We start from the raw sequence: 22,157 nt of genomic DNA on the forward strand, positions 1-22,157 counted from the left end.
TAAAATACGCACATTAAAACACATATTAAAACACACAGAACAGAGATAAACATAAGACACAAGTCTAAAATTTGTGATCAAAACTGGTTGTGTAGGCCTGCTGGAAGAGCTAGGTTTTCAAATGTGTTTTAAATTCTGACAACTCATTTTGCTGTTGGAGCTCTTCTGGCAGGTCATTCCACAGTCTTGGACGGTGACTGGCAACTGTTCTCTGGGTGACAGTTGCCAGTTGGGTTGTGATGGACAGAAGTAGTCTCCCTCAGAGGAACTAAGTGTTCAGGGTAGATTGTATGGAAGAAGTCGATTCTGTAGGCAACCTGAACGCAAACCATATGGGGCTTTAAAGGTCAAATGCAACCATTTGTATTTTGCCTGGAAATTAATTGGCAACCAGTGGAGTGACTTTTCCCTGCTGAGTTGAGTGTACAGTACTTTAGCACTTTGAACTTTGAAGCAAGCTGAAAAAGATAAGAGGAAAAAAGGAAGTGGAAAATTTGGAATATTTTGAAAACACTTGAAAAATTAGGATAGTAGAAAATTTATTGTAACTGACCCTGCCAAACTTGGACAGTGAGAAGGTATGCAGTGTTTGGGTCTAGACCCATGCGGTGGCCCAGGCCTAGTGAGCTGTAATATAAACTCTGTCCATTCCAACAAAATGTGGTATGTGTTTGTTGTTATCAACACAAAGCCACATTGGGTCCACAAAGTACCAGGTGTAATTCTTCTGAGGAACAGCAATGTGAGGATTTTGTTTATTTTTTTAAAAAAGGAAGTCACAATGGTAGGGGGAAATACGAGGAGTCATGTGTAGCTGTTAAAGCAATAGGGAAGAAACCCATCAAATCCTTTATCTTTTCTTTCTCTCTGAAAGCATGAGATAAAGGGTACCTTTGAAGGATGGGAATGAGCCAAATTACTACCAGGGCACTTTATGACTTGTGTAGTTAATTGACAGGATACAGTCCTGTTTGTGTATGAGCTTGTCATGCCTCAGAAGGACCTGTGCCATTTTTGTTGTGACCAATCATATCCCCTTTTGACTGAAATGCTTATCTGCAGCAATCTTACCTGAGTAATTTTTGGCATCTAATGTTCAGAGATCTAATGCTCCTTCAGTTTGCACTGCATTCATTTATGAGATTTATATTAATTAATTAATTAATTAATTTACAATATTTATATGCCACCCTTCTCACCCCAAAGGGGACTCAGAGCGGCTTACAAGTAATATGTAAATACATTATATTATATTATTACCATAGCACAATATTAATATTATATATCACTATATTGTACTATAATATTATACTGTAATATTATTAGCAATATTACATGTAATAAAATATATAATTATAATATATTATTAGTAGTATTGCATTACAGTACAATATTATCAATATTATATGTATATACATTATATTATATTATATTATATTATATTATATTATATTATATGAACAGTGCAGGAGACAAGATGGAACTGCCTTCTCTTCACTCTGATCTCAGGGCAGCAGTTGGTGCTGGGGTGGGGTGGGGGGGCTCCCAACTGATGACACTGGAGGCAAGATGGATATCAAGAATATCCTACCTTTCTTCCCTCAAAATGGATTTTGAAGTAATCAACAATAAAAATCAAATAGTAATAACATAAACAGATTAATGTATAATTCAATCAAGCACAACAGTAAGGACAAAAATGTGCCTATTTAATCTGAAGTCTCTTCTGCAGAAATCCATCTTAATTATTAGAGATCTGCATGAAGAAAAAATTGTTTGCTTGCTGTTAGGGAGCTAATAGGAGACAGTAAGCCTATCTTCATTCAATAGGGAGTAGATGTCGACAAGACTTTCTCTGGTCCTCCTACAAATATCCCTATTCTGAGAATATCAAAGTTTGGAAGGCAAAATAAATCATTGAAATATTCTGTGCCTCAGTTGTATGGGGCTTTATAGGTTTTACTCAGCACTTTGACCCAGAGCTGTTATAAAAAGGGATTCATATGCCCTCTGTATTCTGTAACCAGCCCTAAGCAGCAATTTGGTTGTAGTACTTTGGGCCATTTTAAGTTTTTGAGCACTTCTTAGAGGCAGACACAATGATGAGCATGTTATTTTAGCAGAAACAGCAGGCCACTAGAGCATGGTTTAGTATATACTCACAGAAATTAATCAGTTAATATACTCTTTTTCTTTTTGGACCAGATCATGAGCTTCTGGATGGAATTTAAAAAGTTTGACCCATGTAGTTGTAGGATTTTTTGTGTGTAAACCATCACTTTTTCTAAGTAATAGAATGTATATATGTGTTTGTGTGTATTTCAGTACAGTAGAAGTACATGCATGAAATATGGAACTGGAATTTATATTGCTGGAAGAGCACAGGCAGTTGCAAGTGTGAGTTGAGTTGTACAAATGTACAAAAAGCTACAATAGCCCCCAATCCAGTAGCAAATACAAAATTCACTCTAGGGTAGTGGTGGTCTGCCTGTCTGCCTGCTCTTCCACCACTCCCTTGCTTTCCCGCTTGCTCACTTGCCCCCCCCCCCCCCATTCACACCCTGTGAGTGCCCAACCCCCTCCAACCCTGGTTGGGCACTCCATCTCTAAAAGGTTCGCCATCAGTGCTCTAGGGTATGCCAAATATGATGTTACGAAATAGTGAACATGCTTTAAAAATTTCCCAACTTGTGTCTCTGTGTGTGTTTGTATGGGCTGGCTTGATGTTCTCATCAAAACTATTAGACACAGTCTTGTAAAGAAGAATAGAAATGGATGGCACATGGTTCGATTAGGTTTCCAAGCTGTTGTGTTGGTTTCATTTATATCTCAGTGTGCACCTAAGGCACCCCTTTTGGTGAAGGCCAGGAACAGGAACCCCAACTAGTGAGTTTACTCAATCGAGGTGGGGACGATCAGAGCTGTGGGGGAATTCTAATCCCTGAAGTCTCTCAACTTGGGGTTTGAATACTCTATGCAGCTTCCCTAAGCAGTTGCCCTGGTTACAACTTATGGTGAGTTAGTCGGGGAACTCGGGTGTCTCACCCAAGTCAACTGAGGAGTGGGTTTGAGAAGGCCACTGCCTCAGCATACACAACACCAAGTTGAAACTCCCACATTTAGCTGGTTGCAGTTCATGAAGAAAGTTTAAAATAGGCAACAATTTAATAAAAGTTGTCCATATTTATCCCAGCAGAGTTGTCTGGTCTCATTATTTCATTAATAGGTGGGCAAAGAAGTAAATGACTGCTCTTTCCCCCTCAGTAAATGACATCTAATCTAAAGTGAGTTGATTTCTGGCTGATGGGGTTACTGTTTTTTGTTTTGTTTTTTTCATGAGGAGGGAACAATGCATCCTCCAAGTTGGAACAATACAATATTGTCTTAAAATAGGAAATCCAAACAATCCAAACAGATAGAATAAAACTAATGTTAAAAACATAGATGTTTAGCTTTTCAGATGTTCATGCATCACAGCTCTCAGTATGCCTTATCATTGACTCTGCTGGCTAAGACTGGTAAGACTTTCAATTCGGCAATATCCAAGGAATTTTCACCATCTCTGATTATAAAATTTGGCAATAATACTCAGAGAAGCACATGGAAAAAAGATGGAATTTGCTAAGAAATGCATCAGGATGATCTTACAGAGCTGTAGTGCTAGTTCTGAAATTAAACTTAATTCCTAGGAAGTTTTAAATGGCTGTCTGTTTCTTGGCATAATATCTTCAATTCCGAGCCCCCTTTGGAAGTAATACTACACAATGGTGTCTGTGATGATGTTCTATGAATGAGTCTGTGTCTTGTCATTTCACCCCTCCAGTTTTATGTCTCATGTGTACAAGGAAACCAGAAGCTTTTGCTTCCCTGTATAACTAACCATTATTGATTAAAGCTCAGATGTGTTAGAACCCAGACAAAATCTGGTTACTATTTCCTGGGGTTTATTGAAGTAGGCCAATTCCAAACCTTGTCTCATGAAGGAGATTTGTTTCCTAACTCATGGTTAAGATTAACCATACTCCAGGCTTCAAACATAATGATAAAGTGTCATTGATTGAAATGGAAGCAAAAGTGTGCACTGGAGGAAGCAATAATGTGCTGTTTAAGAGGAGGCTGAGGATCAAAGCTTTTGGACCTAACACTTATGCTATGGCCTAAGGGCCAACTTCACATTACAAATTGGGTGTTGGTGGTGGGGAGGAATGAATGCATTGTCCATCAGTATGAATTTTACACCGATCTGTGAAGTTTTCCTTTACTTCCTAAATTTGTAGCACTGTAGGGAGCAAGACATTGAAAACCATTCACATGTAGAATTCACATTTACTATGTTTGTATTCCATTGTCACTTTGCCTGCCCCTTTTGTTTGGATGGTTAAATTGCATTTAAATGCTCAGTGGAACTTTTAATTGCCTTCAATGCTAGAAATTTGGGACTGAAAAAACTTGTACGCAGAATACTTATTTAAGCAAACTGTGCCCTTATTTTGCCTCATGCAGTAACTTATCCATTGATTTCCATTTCTGAAAGTAAAGCCAAGACCTTGATCTGGTCCTGTATGTGGATAGACTCCAAGATTATTCTGATTTCCTACAAAATGTTTTCCCTTGGGTGTTCGCCCACAAGTTGTAGTGCTAGGAGATCTAGATCAGAACCCAAAGTTGATTCTCCACAAATTTCTTTTAGCTTCAGTATGTCCCGAAATTGCCATATACAATTAAGAAGTACCTTGAAACATGCTTTAATTTTTAAACAAAAAGCATGCATAATGAAACGTCTAATCTACAAAGTCTTGGTATACATTACCAAAGGAACACACCCTTTTTGAAAAATGTTCTATCAATATTGGCTTTCACGCTTAGAGTTATTAGCATTCAGGCTTAGAATTACATTTTTCACATTGCATTTTTTAGTCTTTGGTTTTGTAGGGTTTTATTTTGTTTTTGTTTTTACTTTGTTAATACCTCCTGTCAAACAAGCACTGCATTGGATCACACACGTTACTTGGTACACAAAGTGGAAGAGGCAATCACTAGCCTCCTGTGCTTACTTTGAAAGGAATTCACTTCTTTTCTGACAAAGCCCCTCTGTTTCCCACAACCATATAATACACATTTTATGTAAGTTGTAATCATAATCCGGTTTGTGGCAGGTCACTAGTCTCCCCACAGGAAGCATTCACAGTATCTCCCAGGGTGGAGACTTTATTGTTATCTGGCTGGAGGAAAAGGATGAGAGGCAACAGAATGAGAGGAATGTTTAACCTCTCCACTGCCTTCATGCAACTGCATTCAACTAAACAGGATAAATGGGGATACTAGTTTCTAACAATGAATCATGTAGAAGTCTTGCAAATGAATGTGTTTAAAAATTCAAAGTGATTTTTTGTGGTTCAGTTTCTCAAATTAAACACCACTTTAGAAGAATATAAATAAACAATACACTTTTTGTTTCTCTGGGGCATTATTTTCCTTCTCATTTCTTGCAAACTTCTTTGACTCTTGTACTTTTAGGTTTCAGACTTCTAATTGCTTTTCCAGTCATTACTTCTCCCCAGGACACCAAATAACAGAAGCAGGCAAGGAATCTCTGAGAACCTTATGGATCCTTATCAGACTAGAGCTCCTACTTGGTTCCTATTAGAAGAGCATGCTAAATCAGAAAATGTGTAAAAGAGATTTAAAATTGATTGTAATGTAGAATATGTGAAAGTGAATAGTTGTAAAGGTTATTTTTTAAAACTTGAAGTCTCAGCATTTATCAACTTTCACTGTGCTTGTTCAATGCTAGGAAAAAAAAAATAATGCCTCCTTATAGCAGTAAACTTATCTTCAGGAATAAATAATTGCCAGTTGTGTTATAAAGACTATTTGGGACAGAGAGAGTAATATCTTATCAATATTAGAAATAATTACATGAGTGCATCAAAATTTGCAATGAGCTTTTTTAAAGCTTTGAAAGTCTATAATACTCTGATGCCTGAGTTACAATTAGCAAGATGTAAGCTTGAAAATAAGTAAGAGTGAGCATCCAGGCTCCTGCTTTAAGTCTTCATGTACACAAATATTTACTCTAGGCATTGAGTGGTCCATAGTTTCAATATGAAATTCAAATTCTGTAGATGATGCTGAACAAAAATTCATTCCCTAAATAAACCACTTTTTTTTTAAAAAAAAGACTAAATAGCTGCTGTTTGTTCAAACAAGTGAAGTTGGTGGTAGCTGGCCTTTCTAGTGATGCCTGCTTTGTAAATGTATTTTTAATAAGAACATCATTCTCCTGCAGTATATGATGCAAAGCACATGATAAATATTAATTTGCTAGACAGTCAGACTGCTGTGAGAATAAAATGTACTTTTCTTGTCCTCAATTCCTGGCCTTTCTGACTGCTGCTCTCATTTGTTACATTTGCTTTTAATGTTTCTTTTGTTTACGTCATCCGCTGCTGCTGTTAACTGATTTTAGTGGTGCTCTAGAAATTGTTTAGGAGTATGCTGTTGAGAAACTTCAGTGTGTCTGCTTTAGATGAAATGACACAAATTCCAGGAACCTTTAAATTAAAGGTTCTTTCTTTGTGTTGTTGAAGGCTTTCATGGCCAGAATCATTGGGTTGCTGTGAGTTTTCTGGGCTGTATGGCCATGTTCCAGAAGCATTGTCTCCTGACATTTCACCCACATCTATGGCAAGCATCCGCAGAGGTTGTGACCTCACAACATCTGAGGATGCCTGCCATAGATGTGGGTGAAACGTCAGGAGAGAATGCTTCTGGAACATGGCCGTACAGCCCGGAAAATTCATAGCAACTCTCTTTTATTGACTTTAGGCCCATGTTCCAGAGCATATGGATATCCCAACCAAAAATGTGGATATATCTGTTATTTTGGTAATGCTGTGATGGACCTAGACAACAAAGTTATTGCACTCTTTGTTTCAGTTAGAGAAGTTTCCTGGAGTCATAGGAAGGAAACTATGAATGGTTGAACTGAGTGGGAAAATTTCAAGCATTTTCTGGGAAACCATTCACATAGCAGGAAAGGAACATTTTATCTGAGATCTTGTAGGACTTTTTGGTGAAGAGAGAATTTTATTTAGGTATATATTCAGACTTATCTAAAATATTCAGATTTTCAAATGTTTGTGATAAATTAAAACAAGGAACAACGGAAACAATGCCTGTTGCAATTTGCCCTGGCAATATCATACATTCACATACATATGCACAAACACAGAATTATGAGTTGAGAAGCAAGCTTCATAAACAGGCAACAACCATGATAAATGCTCATCTTGATGCATTGGATGATTGGACAATATTTGTATATGGACACCTTGGTTGATTACAGGAATCATATCAAAGTACTGATGAGATAGAGTTGTTGTTGTTGTTGTTGTTGTTGTTGTTGTTGTTGTTGTTGTGTGCTTTCAGGTTATTTCAGACTTGGGTTGAGCTTGAGCAAGGGCTGGGTAAATGACCTTGGAGGGCCGTATCCGGCCCCTGGGCCTTAGTTGGGGACCCCTGCCTTAGACCATAGAGCCCCTGCTTGTTTTCCCAGAAAGAGAAAAGTGAAAAATAGAGTTCCATTGCATCAATGATTTGAAAACAATATGTGAAAGTCCTACACTAGTTCCATGTAGTAGTTAAATAGCATAGACAAGAACACATTCTAGGGACTCCATATAAAGGATGGCCAATGAATAAAATAGGAGTTGTCTAACATTAGTTTCTTTATTAAAATGTTCTTTGTAATGACAAACATTAGTTTACCTGCCTAAAATGTATGCAGAGAAATTAGTATATTATATTTTCGCAAAATAATTTTTTCCAAAAAGGATGAAAACGAGAAAAGAAAAACACAAGGTGTGAATAATTATAATAATAATTATCCAAAAAAGCATGAAAACCCTTGTAGACAGAAAACTTAAAAAGTCTTTGTTCTTGATTTCAGATTTTGTGAAGGAAGTATGTATATGGGGAACAGCCATCTTTGAAAAATGCTCCGCCATTTATTAAGTTCTGTTGAAATTGTTCAGTGGCACAGATTTGACAGCACTTTTATTCTAACACTAAGCAGAAGTTTAGTTTTTCTGCTGGCTTTAACAGCTTCTGCCAACTACTGTTCAAAGGTTTATCAAACTGTTAGCAAGTGAACAGAAGGTTATCAAAGACCTATCAGGACTAAAGTGTCAGTTGGGACACCCTCAGTGTATAGCGAAGTGTCATTCTGTCAGCAGTGATCTGAAGGCAATGTGCCCCTCTGTTTCTCCTGGCTCTAGAAGACTCTTTCAGCCAAAGCAGCAAGAGGTTTTGAGATATCAAACACTTTCCATCTTGCTGTGAATCATTCCTCTTCAGTGAACAGGATGGATTGCCAAGTTGCAGTGGTAGCAGACGCCATCAGTCTTGCCAAATAATTATTCACAGATGCATTGTGTATTAAGATTTATTTGTCTCTTTTCCATAAATGAAACTAAAACATTTGTAAGATTCCAAATAAAATAATGTCACCTTATAACCTTTCAAATGCACCATAAAGAATCTATTTGATTTTTCCCTATAGCTACCAATGAGCTATAATATTGCACATCTAAATTACTGAAAGAACCCAATTTGACAGAGCTTACCAAAAAAACCATCCACAAATGAAGCATATGAACAACTACATTGGTAAATGTGGGGCAGGTAAAAATCTACTATAACTGCTTACAATGGGATTTGTCTGTCATATATAAGAGTCCATAGCTTAACACATTTAAATGAAGAGATAACTATGCTCCATTATTTGACATTAGAGCCATAATAAATACGATCTAATGTGGGGAAGATGTAATAGCACCAGAAGAGCTCGGGCAGAAGAATTTCTAGACTATTCCTCCAAGGAATTGTTTCTCTGAATCATGCTTACATCTTAATTTTTGAATTCAAGAACCAGACTTCTTCATGTGAAGAAGCTTTCTCGACATGTTCAGACACTCATCAAAAGCTTGCAGGTTGTTGTGATAAGTTTTTTTCCTGCACAAGTGCAAAAAGACTAGTGACTGGGAATAACACTTGCCCTTTAGGAAAACTACAGTATCATTTTTTTCATTTTTTACAGTATCATTAAAAAGAAGTGGAAACAGTAAGCTTAACTCCTTTTGTCACAAGGACCATACTGGATAATTTCTCTTCCAAAACTACACTGATTTTAAGAGAAGTCTTTCAATACAGACTCATAATGCACCGTGACAATTGTGGAGTAATCCCTATAGTATGTAGCTTGTTCTGCTAGGGATGGCATCAAAAGCCAGTTTTAAATCCATAAAAACACCAAAAATGTTTTTTGAGAGTCCTGGAAACTATTTCTTTCTTGTGTGCTGAAAGATACCTACTGGTCAAACCAACTGGAAATAAGATATTGCCTTGTAGAACTGAGAGGGGGGAACCACACACCCAGGCAAATACAGGAGAATAGCAGAGGAAATGGCATAAGTAAGAAAAGTGACACCAGGGTGACCAGACTACAAAAGATAGTTGAATTTGTTCAAGCAATGGGAGAGGAGAAACACATGTTTGAAATGTGGGTTGCAAACATTGGAAAGATCCTGTTGCAAGGGATGGAGAAACTATATTGTAGGTTACATCTGAGTATGCATCTACACTGTAGAATTAATGCACTTTGACACCTCTAATTGCCATGACTCAATGTTATTTATTTTATTTATTTATCGTATCAGGGGTGAACCAAGGGTATAGTTGTAATGTTTTTTTAAAACCACAAAGTTTAAAAGGTTGGCATTATATTAAATGTCCAGTAGCTGGCCACTTGGAGTGCCTCTGGTGTTGCTATAAGAAGGTTCTCCATTGTGCACGGGCTCAGACTTCATTGTAATAGGTGGTTTGTGGTTTGCTCTTCTCCACCCCTGCATGCCGTGGACTCCATTTTGTAGCCCCATTTCTTAAGGTTGGCTCTGCATCTCGTGGTGCTAGAGCACAGTCTGTTCAGTGCCTTCCAAGTTACCCAGCCTTCTGTGTGCACAGGAGGGAGTCTCTCATTTGGTATCAGCCATGGATTGAGGTTCCGGGCTCAATGTTATGAAAATATGTATACAAGACGTTTAGCTTTCTTTGAGAATTAGAGCGGATCCCTCACCAAACTACAATTCCATATCATTAAGCTATTATTGTAGAAGCACCCTGAGCCAGAATTGATCTATATCTGTTTATCTGTATGAAGCAATTACTAAGTTTAATGATAATAGAGACTGAATCTAGTAGGGTCAAATTATATTTCCTAGTATGTTATTTCTTCTACTTGCAGGTTTCTTGGAATGCCAGGTATTAAAAATTAGGATGTGACTAAGCCTTTATTTTGCACCCCAGTGTTTAATGTATCCAACTCTGCAGTTTAGCTATCTTTAGGATTGTATTTGACATTTGGAAAGGGGTGGCATTTGCTAGTCAATTATGCAATTTAATTCCTATAGACTTGCACTTGACTTGCATTTAAAAAGAATTTTTTTATGGTTTGAATTTTCATAGTGGATAAAAGCCTGTATTTAAGGTCTCTACATACATATTAGTCTGCCAGTAATATTACTTTTGTTTTTGCTTAAGGACAACAGGAAAAGGTCACTCACTAGTAATTTTTGTTAGAACTGGACTGGAATTACAGAATATTCTTTGAGTTTAAATTTATGTATCTTTATGTTTCACTCAGGTGGGTTTAATATAATCTTTCAAAAGAAACTGAACTCAATTTCCTATACAGTATTTATTTCAACCCAACTACAGCAACATTCTGACATCCGTCCCAATTGTGCGCTGGTAAAAAAATGTGTTGGGTGCCACAATTCTTTATGCTGTCTTCACACAGGTTTTCTCTGTGCTTCCATTCCCAGATTGCATACATTTAGGGAGTGGGGCAACACATGGAGGACTGTTGGGCACAGAGATGGCAGGAGGATTGCCTGAATACAGCTTATGTCAGCTTTAAAGCTGGCAATCCATTTTACACATAAAATATGTACATTTTAACATTTAAAATGCAAATTAAGTGTTCAGCACTGATATATGTATCAGAATTAATGTTGCATTGGGAAATTGACACTTTAAAAACAATCTTTGCCAAGTAGGAAAGCAGCCGTGGTAACTCATTACCAATAAATTTGAAAAAAAAGATAGTATATCATTCTGAGCGGGTGCTATTTCATTTCAGATTACTGCATTTGCTTGTTCGTTGTTGCTCACCTTTGTCCTATGAATAAACCAAGTATGGATGCCCTCCATATATCTAGCATAATACTAAAGCAAGCAAAAAAGGTGCATTATTATGGTTACTTACTCTTTCCGCCTACAGATATTCAATTACGAATGTCATCTTGACTATCCATTTTGAACTGACTTTTCTTCACTTGAAGCTCAAAAACTGAAGGATCCTTTAATGGGAAGTATAGTGATCCAGCATGATATAGTAGTTTGAGTGTTGGACTATGACTGTGGTGACCAGGGTTTGATTCCTCATTTGGCCAGGGAAACCCACTTGGTCACCTTTGGCAAATTACACACTCTCAGCTCTAGAAAACCTCATAATAAGGTCACTATAAATTGGAAACATTAATAAGGATTCTTTCTCACATGAAACTTGGGAAAGGATAGTTCTTTCCATCATGTATAGGTTGTGGTTTTCTATAGGACTAAAGTTAATGGAAATACATGAGGTGACATAAAATGCTCTCAAGGAGAGGCAGGTCAGAAATAAAAATGATAGTGAACTGGAAATCTAACCAGTGTGCCGAGTTATTATTTCTTTGCAGTAGTAGAGCAGTCAAATGAGATATACACCCTGTCTCATTGTGTCCTGCATCTAGTTGTCACTTTTGGAGGTCATAACACCTTGCAAATAGATTGGAGAAAGTATAGCAATGCAATAACAAAAATGTGCTTGCAAATAGATTGGAGAAAGTATAGCAATGCAATAACAAAAATGTGCTTGAAAACATATGCTGGTTTTCAGCAAATTGCACAATACAATTATATCCTCCAGGTTGTCCCCAGGAAATTAAAGTAATATATTGTGCTGTACCAGGTCGTCACTTGACAACAATAGACTATTTATTATTACAGGGGTTAAGAGTCATCTTTCTGTTTAGTTGATAGAATCTTGCATGCCTTCTGAACCAAATCAGATATGTAGAAATATATTTCAGTTCTGCAACAAATATGTTTTCTTGAGAAAGTTTTTAAAAAATAACCTCATCTATCACTCATTTTTAAAGGTTGGGGTGTACATTTATTTGCAATACATGTGGATGAAACAGATGTATATCCTGGCATTTAATCTACCTTTCCATTATTTAACCTAAAGTTCTAGTCTTGATGTAAACAACTTGTGACTCCCCAGATTTTGTTGGTTTGCAACTTCCAGCAGATCTAACCAGCATAAACTAATAGAAATGGATTAAGGAAACTGTAGCCTGATAACATCTGAAGGTTGCCCATCCCAGAAACACTACTCTAAATTTATTTTCAAAACATTAATATACATCACAAAATTTTTTTTTTGGAATTTAGAAGTATTCTTATAAAGACATTCATTCTATTTATATTCTTTTATGTTTTTCAGTATATTTTACTGAAAAGAAAAACGGGAACCTACAGCTCCCAGAAGATTGTTGAGAACAAGGTCAGTGACATTGTGTATTTGTTTACTTCGTACAAATTCATTTGTGCACAAAGAGTACCCTTTTGCAGAAGTAACACATTTTTTGCAGGCAAAAGGTTTTGCAGAACCTTTCGCAGAAGTAACACAATTCACTAGCAGGCTCTTTTTTTCATTCAAAGTTCATTGCAAAACCTACAGGGTGTGACAATTTATTAGTTGTTTTGAAAACCAAGGGGCCACGGTGATTCAGTGGGTTAAACCGCTAAGCTGCAAAACTTGCTGATCGGAAGGTCCACAGTTCAAATCCTTGGGACAGTGTGGGCTCCCATAGTTAGCCTCAGCTTCTGCCAACCTAGCAGTTCGAAAACATGCAAATGTGACAAGATCAATAGGTACCACTTTGGTGGGAAGGTAATGGTGCTCCATGCAGTCATGCTGGACACATGACCTAGGTGGTGTCTATGGAAGGATACTGGCTCTTTGGTTTAGAAATGTATATAAGCACCTCCCCCCCCCCCCCCCGAGTCAGACTTGACTAGACTTAGTGTCAAGGGGAAACCTTTACCTTTAACTTGGAAACCAAATAGGGAAGAATGCATATAGCTTTCCTTATATATATCTGTATGTGTGTATGAGTCACTTGTCAACTCATGACAACATCATGACTTTCACTGGGTTTTCTTGGGAAAGAAATACTCTGAGATTTTTTTTGTTCCTTCCTCTGAAATACAGCCTACCTGGTATTCCTTGGTGGACTCCCTTCCAAAATACTAACCAGGACCAAGCCTGCCAGGATCAGGTGTGACTTGGTGCCTTTAGAGATATGTGTATAATCCTGTGAAAAATATTTCAAAAATGATAAGCAAACAAGTGGGTTTCCAATATCCAGTATTGGTTCCAGGACCACCCTGTGGATACCAACATCTGTGAATGCTCAAGTTCTGTTATATATTAACGGTGTGGTATAATGTTTTCCCTTATATACAATGGCAAACAACTCAAACAAATGCTGGAGACTCCCTGAGAATCTGTGAAATGGTGGGAGAATATAGCAGAGTATACCTACACAACAGCATAGAGCTTGGTAGCATATCAAGATTTGCTTTTTGGATTTTTCCCCCTGAGTATTTTCAAGACCTGGATAGTTCAATCTTTGGATTCAGAACCCTAGATACAGAGATCCAACTGTACCATCTCTTTCTTATTCTGAAAGGCAAATAAATCCAAAAGAATTTCCTGTGGCACAGCAAGACAATGTCAGTAACTTAGATTTGGACACTGGGATTATGACATTTGCAAACTGCAGGCCATTATTTATACACTAGCTTCCTGCCTCTTAAATTCTGCCATTCTATGAGCCTGAAGGTTATTTGAATTGATATAGCATTCTCTTCACAGCATTTTATGTGACACTAAGCAGATCTTCTTGTGTAGCTTCTGCTGAAAACTCCTCTGATCTAGATGCTCACAGAGTTGCAGGCATAATGATTACTTATCCCTGGGAGGCTCAGCACACCCTGCATGTTTAAAGACTATTTATTGTTCTGAGATGGGGGAATTTGGAAGCATGAGAATTAAATCTGTTTGAAGCTGGTGAGGCATGGATGCTTCTTAAGCTCTGAGTTTGCCTGCTGTTCCTAACTCATCTCGAATGTTTATTTCTATGTCTATCTGTCCTGCCTGCCTTCCTTAATGAAAGAGATAGGCTGCATTGCCATGAGCACTAGAAACATGACAATTGCTTTCAGGATGAGGATGAGGACTATAAAGATTCAATGGGATTAAAAGCAATAGTTTTCTGGTGCCACTTGAGATTTCAGCATTTAAAAAAGAGTGAAGTATTATTGTTAACCTTTTGGAAAGATACAGTAAGTGTTACCCTGGGATTTTTTAAAAAAAGTTTGTGTATGAATTTGTCATGTCAGATACATCTATTTTTTTTTTTTTTGCTTTTGAGATCACAAGTGGTGGGACAACAATAAGACATTAAAGTGTTTGTGCTTTGCCAGCCGACAGATGTACGAATAGTATCATTTCAAGACATGGTTCAAGTTATTCATCACCTACAAGATTTGTATTTAGTAGGACAATAGCTAGCATGCAGCCTTCTAGTTGAGTAAAAACAGGACCAAAACAGAGAATTGTTTGAAAAAGTATCCTTCTGGGATGGTATACTACACACTAACTTTAAATAGCACAAACAATAGTAAGAAATAGAGTAGCATGAAGGTAGGAAGAAGTCTTCACAAATGTACTTACAATACTTAAAAGGCTTGAGGGAATGAAAAAGAAATCGGGTGCCTTAAAGATGACTAGGTAGGTGAGCTTTCTAGGAGAGAATACGATTTGTATAAATGATACCACAGGTAATTTTCATCATTTTTATGCCTATAACAGTGGTACACACAAAAGACAGCACCACCAGATATTCCTTCTCTTCATTTTAGCTGTTCAGGAGATAACCTGTTAGACATTACTGTCTAACAAGTTAATACAGAATTAATATTTGCTTCATAAAACCACCGAAGAAAAAAGGATCGAAATTCCTTTAAGACATTAATAACCTTTCTGCAAATATTTAAGTTTCATTATTGCACTATTGGTTTTTCTCTGAAAAATTATATTCTTTGTTTTCTCCTCTTCCCCCCTTTGGCAGATTTCAGGGCTTGCTGTTTTCAGAAGAGTTAGTTATACAGCAGGACCGAGTCCGTAATGTGTCTCCTACATGTATAACACACTTGTCATTGTAATGTGTTACAAATGACATTACAAAATTTAAACAAATAAGCTCCAGTAACTGCCTTAAAGGTACTACCACTGCCATGCAAAAGCCAAGAGTAATATTGTCTTGGCAACTACTGAGATGTAGAGAGAGGGGAAATCCAATCTATGAGTGTTAAAGAGGGCAAAACAGGAATGGAAAGAGTATAGAAGCTAGTGAGAGGGAGGTAGATATAGGAAAAATAAACCCTAAATGCCAATGCAAACTATGACTGACACCCTTTTAGTAACATATACAGATGTCATTCTGCTTTACACTGGCCTGTTTGGCCATTGCAGAGATTGATCATCTTTTCCACTTTTCTTAAGTACTAAATGTACTGATTATTCCCTGAAGCAGTTGATGGAGTTCATCAGTGCTCAGTGACTGGGTGTGGTGGGCTGTAATGGTTAAAATGTAGGTCCTGGAGAAGTAAGGAGAGATGTAATGTCATTTGGCTTGTGGAACTATTATGCTTTGGTGCTTTGAATGTGATTTTCCTGCTTCTTGGCAGGGGGTTGGATTGGATGGCCCACAAGGTCTCTTCCAACTCTATGATTTGTGATTCTGTGCTACACTGTGTCACACAGGATTGGGTTTCTAAGCACAGACTTGATGCACCGTCAACAGTTCCGATCAACCTATTTGGCGCAGTGGGTTAAACCCTTGTGCCGGCAGGACTGAAGACTGACGGGTTGCAGGTTCGAATACAGGGAGAGTGTAGATGAGCTCCCTCTGTCAGCTCCAGCTCCCCATGCGGGGATATGAGAGAATCCTCCCACAAGGATGGTAAGACATCAAAACATCCGGGCATCCCCTGGGCAACATCCTTGCAGACGGCCAATTCTTTCACACCAGAAGTGACTTGCAGTTTTTTTTTTTTAAATAATGGTTTAAGTATAGCAAAACCAGGTTAAAAACTGGGAGATGAAGACTTCAGAAAGTTGTATGTTTGCTGTTGTTCTACTTTAGAAAATAAAGTTATGATAGAAATGTGGAAAATTTGTAAGGGAGTGGAGAAAGAGATAGCAAGAAGTAGCAGCAGAATATGGTATGAACTTGTGAAACTGGGTAGTGTTAAACTTAATGTAAACTAAAAATCCTTTGCATTTGTCTTAGGTCTATACTGGTTGAAAGCCCGCATATCACTATATGAGCCTGTCTGAATCCTACCATTTTATGGGGAGGACTTTCTTTTCATTTCAGCCCTCTTGTAGGCGTAAATGGTGGGGATACAAGGAGAAAGCCCTTTCCGTGGCTTCTCCTAAGCTTTGGATCTTCCTCCAGAGGGAGGTTCAAGCTGTCACCTGTTTGTTGACTTTTTACTAACAGGCATAGACCTTGTTTAAAGACGCCTTCAGTCTTGACTGACCACAGTGATGCTGTTTTAATACGCATCACATATTTTAATTGATCTAATTGTTTTAAATGTATATGTATTTAAAATAGTATTGAAATGTAATGTCTTACTTAATGTTTGTTTAAACTTTGGGATTTTATACTGTTTCAACTGCTCTGTTTTAATTCATGGGTAAGCTCTTTTGAATCCCATTTGGTAAAATAAACATCTCAACTCTCAGACAAGCCCAGTGGTAAACCAAGGCTGTCTTAAGAACACTTCTAGTTTAACACAGCAACTTTGCCTGGGCTTTGTTTCAGTGGAACTCTAGGCTTGCTGCAGGTTTTTCTACTCCACCAGCCTACTTGCTTAGCTTGTCTTCTTTTTCTACTTGTTCCCTTCTGTCTGTTGGCTTCTACTTGCCATTCAGTTTGGTTATTCTCCCTGTTAGCCTCCATCCAGATGGATTTCTTGGCTCATGCCCTGGTTTGCAATTGATTCTGCCTCCATATTGGCTCTCCTGTGAATCCAGCCAAGTATTCCATCTGACTTGCTAGGACTACCACCAACTCATGTATGATTACCCCTTTTTGATCCAGGACTAACAGGATCATTTTCTGTTCATCACAGCAGGTCCAAATTGTAATGTCTGGGATGCACTTGGTTCGTGATACATTTCTTTCTGGGAAATGAATAGAAATGTAATTAAATAACCATTTCCATGTGTGTCCAAGAATATACAGAGTTGGTAGACATTGGTTTTGCTGCACAAATCAATAACATACCATCTCAAGTATTCACATTGTCTTGAATATACATGGAAGAAAAAGATTCTCTCCTTTCTGTAATGTTTTGTTGTCCCTTTGCAAACAAATGAAAAACGATTTCTTTTTGAGTAAATATGTGTGCGTCTCCAGAATTATAACCTTTCCAAGTAACAAGGACTTTATTGTATAACCCCTGCTGCTAATCTTCTGCAACATTTGAGCAAATTTTACTTTGCTTAGTTTTTCCTATCCAAATGTTGCACAGCTGTAGTGCTATTTTGCCACAAAGGTTTGAAGCTAATTGCCTCATATGTTAATTAATAACTGACACATTCTGTCAATCAAAGAACCTGGAAAACTTCCATCTGGATCCTTAATTATTAAAGCCTGGAAGCCCAACTCCTAATTAAGGAGTACACCATTGGAAACCCTTTTCCCATTATGATTAATTATGGCTATATATTGCTTTCTTTGCTTTTTTGTTACAAGTTTGAGAAATTAGAACGTCCCTGACACAAACATTAATATGTTATTTGTCCATTTTCTCCATTCCATAAGTTTTAAATGGAAAAAATATAGTTTACAGAGGACGCCGAGTACCCACTTTAAAAACAGCAACGCAGCAGCACAGGAGATGGTTACTGCTGGGTCTTTCTTTTCCACCTTTCCCTGTTCTCTTAGCTGCATGTCTTCACAGATGGAGGCCGACTCCCAAGACCTCAGAGTAAAGGATGCTGTGTCTTTAAGCTTGCAGTGCTGAAATGTTATGACAGAGCATCTCACAGGGGATGTAGTTTCCAAGGCAACCCCACACTGTAAGATAAGCAAGCTGTATTTTTGTGCTTTTTTAAAAGGTTCAGGAGTAGAGAAGGAATGAGGCGAGATGTAAGTGGGCAAAAAGACTTTAGAAGAGAAAGCCATGTCTATTAATCCAATGGCCCCAGCTGCTTTGTGTTTTAATTAGTGGACGCTATTAAGATTTGGAAGCGTGGGTGCCTCTTTCTGTGGAGCCTTTTTCTCTTTTCTTGGCAAGCATCTCTTCACTTAAGGCAGTGAATGGAGCTGGAAGAAAAAGCAGAGCTTGTTCGTTCTGGAAACATATGCATCTCAAATTAAGGGGCAGGGAAATGGCTACTTACATAGATATAGCATTTTCAAAAGGGCTGGGAATTCATGCACCTACAGATGCTACTGAACAATTCCCATCTGCTCTGACCAGGATGGTCAGTGGTGAGGCATGAAGGGAGTTTGCCAGCACCTGTAGGACTTCAATTTCTCCACTCTACTCATACGGAATCCATGAATTCTATATGATGTTTCATATTGCAGTGATCTCACCCCATGCAAATTACTGTATATACTTAGGTATAAGAGGCACCGGAGCCCGCAGTGGGTTAAACCACTGAGCTGCTGAGTTTGTTGACCAAAAGTTCGCAGGTTTGAATCCGGGGAGCAGCATGAACTTCTGCTGTCAGCCCTAGCTTCTGCCAACCTAGCAGGTTGAAAACATGCAAATGTGAGTAGATCAATAGGTACCACTCCGGCAGGAAGGTAACAGCACTCCATGCAGTCATGCTGGCCACATGACCTTGGAGGTTTCTACGGACAATGCCAGCTCTTTGGCTTAGAAATGGAGATGAGCACCAACCCCCAGAGTCGGACACAATTGGACTTAATGTCAGGAGACAACCTTTATTTATTTATTTATTTATTTATTTACTTTATTTGTATACCACTGTTCTCAGCCCTTAGGCGACTCACAGCGGTTAACAACAAGAACAGCAAAAATTCAATGCTCTCAACACACTCTATAAAAAAACAGTTAACATCATAACATATTATAGAAAAGTATACAATTAACCACAATTAACCTTTTTTTTATAAGAGGCACCCAAGTTGTAGATAGATTTTGGGTCCAAAATTATGGAATTTGATATGACTCATGCATCAGTCAAGGGTCATTCTACAAAGAGGGGACACATCAATGCTCTAGCCATTTCCCTGCCCAGGCATTCAAAAAGGCCAGAAGTGGCATTGTGGTAGAGAGAGTAGGAGGGGTCAGTGCTTCTTTCAGATTCTTCTAGGATGGACTAAGCTCTTGCCTTTCATCATTCTATTCAGAGAAAGGGATGGATCCTTTTTTAAAACATGAATTTATAGTACTTAGTCTGAGCAGTGGATAAGTCGACCCAGGTTTTTTGAGTTGTTATTATTATGATTTTTTATTTATTTATTGTATTTATATGCCACTTTTCTCACCTCGGGGGGGGGGGGGAGGTTAGAAAGCTGGCTGCCACCTGTTGGACTAGTTGAAGCTTCCAAATAGTCATCAAAGGCAACCCCACGTAGAGTGTGTTGCAGTAGTCTATTTGAGATGTAACAAGAGTGTGGACCACTGTGGCCAAGTCTGACTTACCAAGGTATAAGCGCAGCTGGCACACAAGTTTTGATTGTATGAATGCTCTCCTAGCCACCGCCAAAACCTAAGGTTCCAGTTTCAGTCCAGGCGAATTCCCTAGTTGATTAATTGACTATAATTTCTTGACTCACATATGAGTATATATGGTAGGTGACTTTGCCATCATGTTGCTTGATAATCCTTACATTGATTGCAACAGAGCCTTATGACTTCCATTGTATAGCAATGCCCTCTATAGCTTTCAGAGAAGTGGAAACAGAATGTCGTTCTGTCAATGAGTTTTGTTGTGAAAAGAAAAAGTGGATTTATATAAAGACAATAATAATAAAATAATGGGAAAGTGTTTCCCTCTCATACATTTATCATCGTTCTTTAAAACTATTTATCCTTCTGTATCTAAAATAATCATTTTGCAAATGTAGGAGTGAGTTGGGAGTGGTGAAGGGCAAGGGAGAGCTTGCATGTCACCAAGGGACAATAGCATGACTCTTGCTCAAGAGGAAAGAATATTAGGAGTTAGAAAGATCTGTCAGTAGCTTCTAGTGTGCCAGTTCCAAAGCTGAAACTGTTGCTAGTGTCTTGTAAACACTCCATCTGTGGGAGTTCTGTTACATACAATGTTTTGACAAGATCTGTGACTGTCGGATATTTTCTGTGTGTCACCAGTATGTTACTGTAAGTAGTATTATTAAGGTGGCAACATACTATCATTTGCAAGCTCCTTCCTTTCCTTGCAGGTTGTAGGTGCCTTGAGAATTTTACATGTTTTTCATTGCAAACCCTTTTTTTTAAATGCAATATTGAAAATTTAAAGACTATTACTGACTTTGTCAAAAATTCTGCAAACACTGCTCTATTGTCAAAAATATATTGTGCAAAAATATTCAAATATGAGAGACATTTAGCATGAGAACAAAAAGCACATTGAAAACAACAGCTTACAAATGTCAACCAGGGTCAGGAGTGAGGGGGGAATGAAGTGGAGCATAGCACGCATGGATGACTCTTACTTCAGGCATAACGTTTGATGTATGCATCCCTGTGCTGAGATATAAGCTCCCCTCCTCTCCCCAATTTGATGCCCACACATCTCTTTCCAGTGATATAATATTATCACTGAAACATAATCCAAAAGTAGGGGTATGGAAAATACAAGTCAGCCGTTTCTTACTTTGGGTGTGTACAAAAAAGCAAAGCATGGCCAGTCCAGGACCATTTTGTGCATTATAAATAAAATTTTCATTCTTCATGCTTTGCCTTCATGCGTGGTTGCAGGGTTGTGTAAGGTCCCATTTACATTACACAATTATTGTTCAATGATTCCTTAGCTGTCATGGATGCATACTATGGAATCCTGGCTTTGTTGTTCTGTGGCTCACTGAAGTATTTTGGCTGGAAATTCTAAATGTCCCTCCTTTCTCTGCAAATCCCAGGAGTCTATAAAATGAAATGGGGGAAGGTAAGGTACAATATCAACACTATGCTTACATAGTTAGTTTGAAGACCTGCCTTTCTCCCAGTATAGGACCCATGTGAATGGGACATAGATCTCAGGGCCTTATCTCATTGCATCTTTACGTTATGTTACTTTGCTTGAAAGTCAGCCTAGCTATTCCCATGGTGGTAGCTGATTGTTTACACTCTCTATTACCCCATTCCCATATTTGTATTTTAAAAGCATTGTTCATACTTTTTGTCATCCACATTAATGATATCACTACTGACTCCTGTATTCCAATGTTTGCTTCATGACTGGTTTGTCTAAAATGTAGCCAAAATAGCACAACAATGGTATGGTATCATAACTGCATGACAAATTTGTGCACATGAAAGTCAATATCTCTGCTCCCTAGAAGTGGAAGCATGAAAACACTCTCAGATTGAGGTTCAGTTATTCCCATGCACTTTCCCTGTGGCTGTCCTTTCTTCTGTATATTTGTAGTGGTGGGGTGTTGATAAAAAAACCTTGTTGAACGACTGAAGGAGTGCAGTGGTATTGAGAAATATTAACTGTTTGGAATCAGGCTAATTTAAAATGGCGTTTTCTTTAAATATAGCTGTTTGCTGCATTCTGCGTGTGCTTAGGAGCCACATGGCAAGTGTATGACATTGGAAATGGGACAAACAAACAGTAGTGGATTTTGATATGTATGTATGTATGGTATGTATATGTATATGTGCCATTACTCCATTTCTACCCTGCTTTTCTCCACCCCGGCTTTACA

General features: G+C 38.0%; 1 protein-coding gene across 10 annotated transcripts in view; it reads left to right on the forward strand.

Annotated features, from left to right (window-relative positions):
* TSPAN18 (tetraspanin 18) overlaps nucleotides 1–22,157 on the forward strand; it is a 205,032-nt gene that overhangs the window by 40,708 nt on the left and 142,167 nt on the right. For 7 of the 10 annotated variants that reach the window (XM_060764248.2, XM_060764238.2, XM_060764222.2 and 4 more), the window contains exon 2: nucleotides 12,608–12,667. The exons of the other annotated variants lie outside the window; for them this stretch is intronic. The gene's annotated coding sequence lies outside the window, so the exon portion shown is untranslated. The remainder of the gene's footprint in view (nucleotides 1–12,607; nucleotides 12,668–22,157) is intronic. 10 annotated transcript variants of the gene reach the window in all.

The sequence above is a fragment of the Anolis sagrei genome, chromosome 1 (assembly GCF_037176765.1).
Source record: "Anolis sagrei isolate rAnoSag1 chromosome 1, rAnoSag1.mat, whole genome shotgun sequence".
NCBI lineage: Eukaryota > Metazoa > Chordata > Lepidosauria > Squamata > Dactyloidae > Anolis > Anolis sagrei.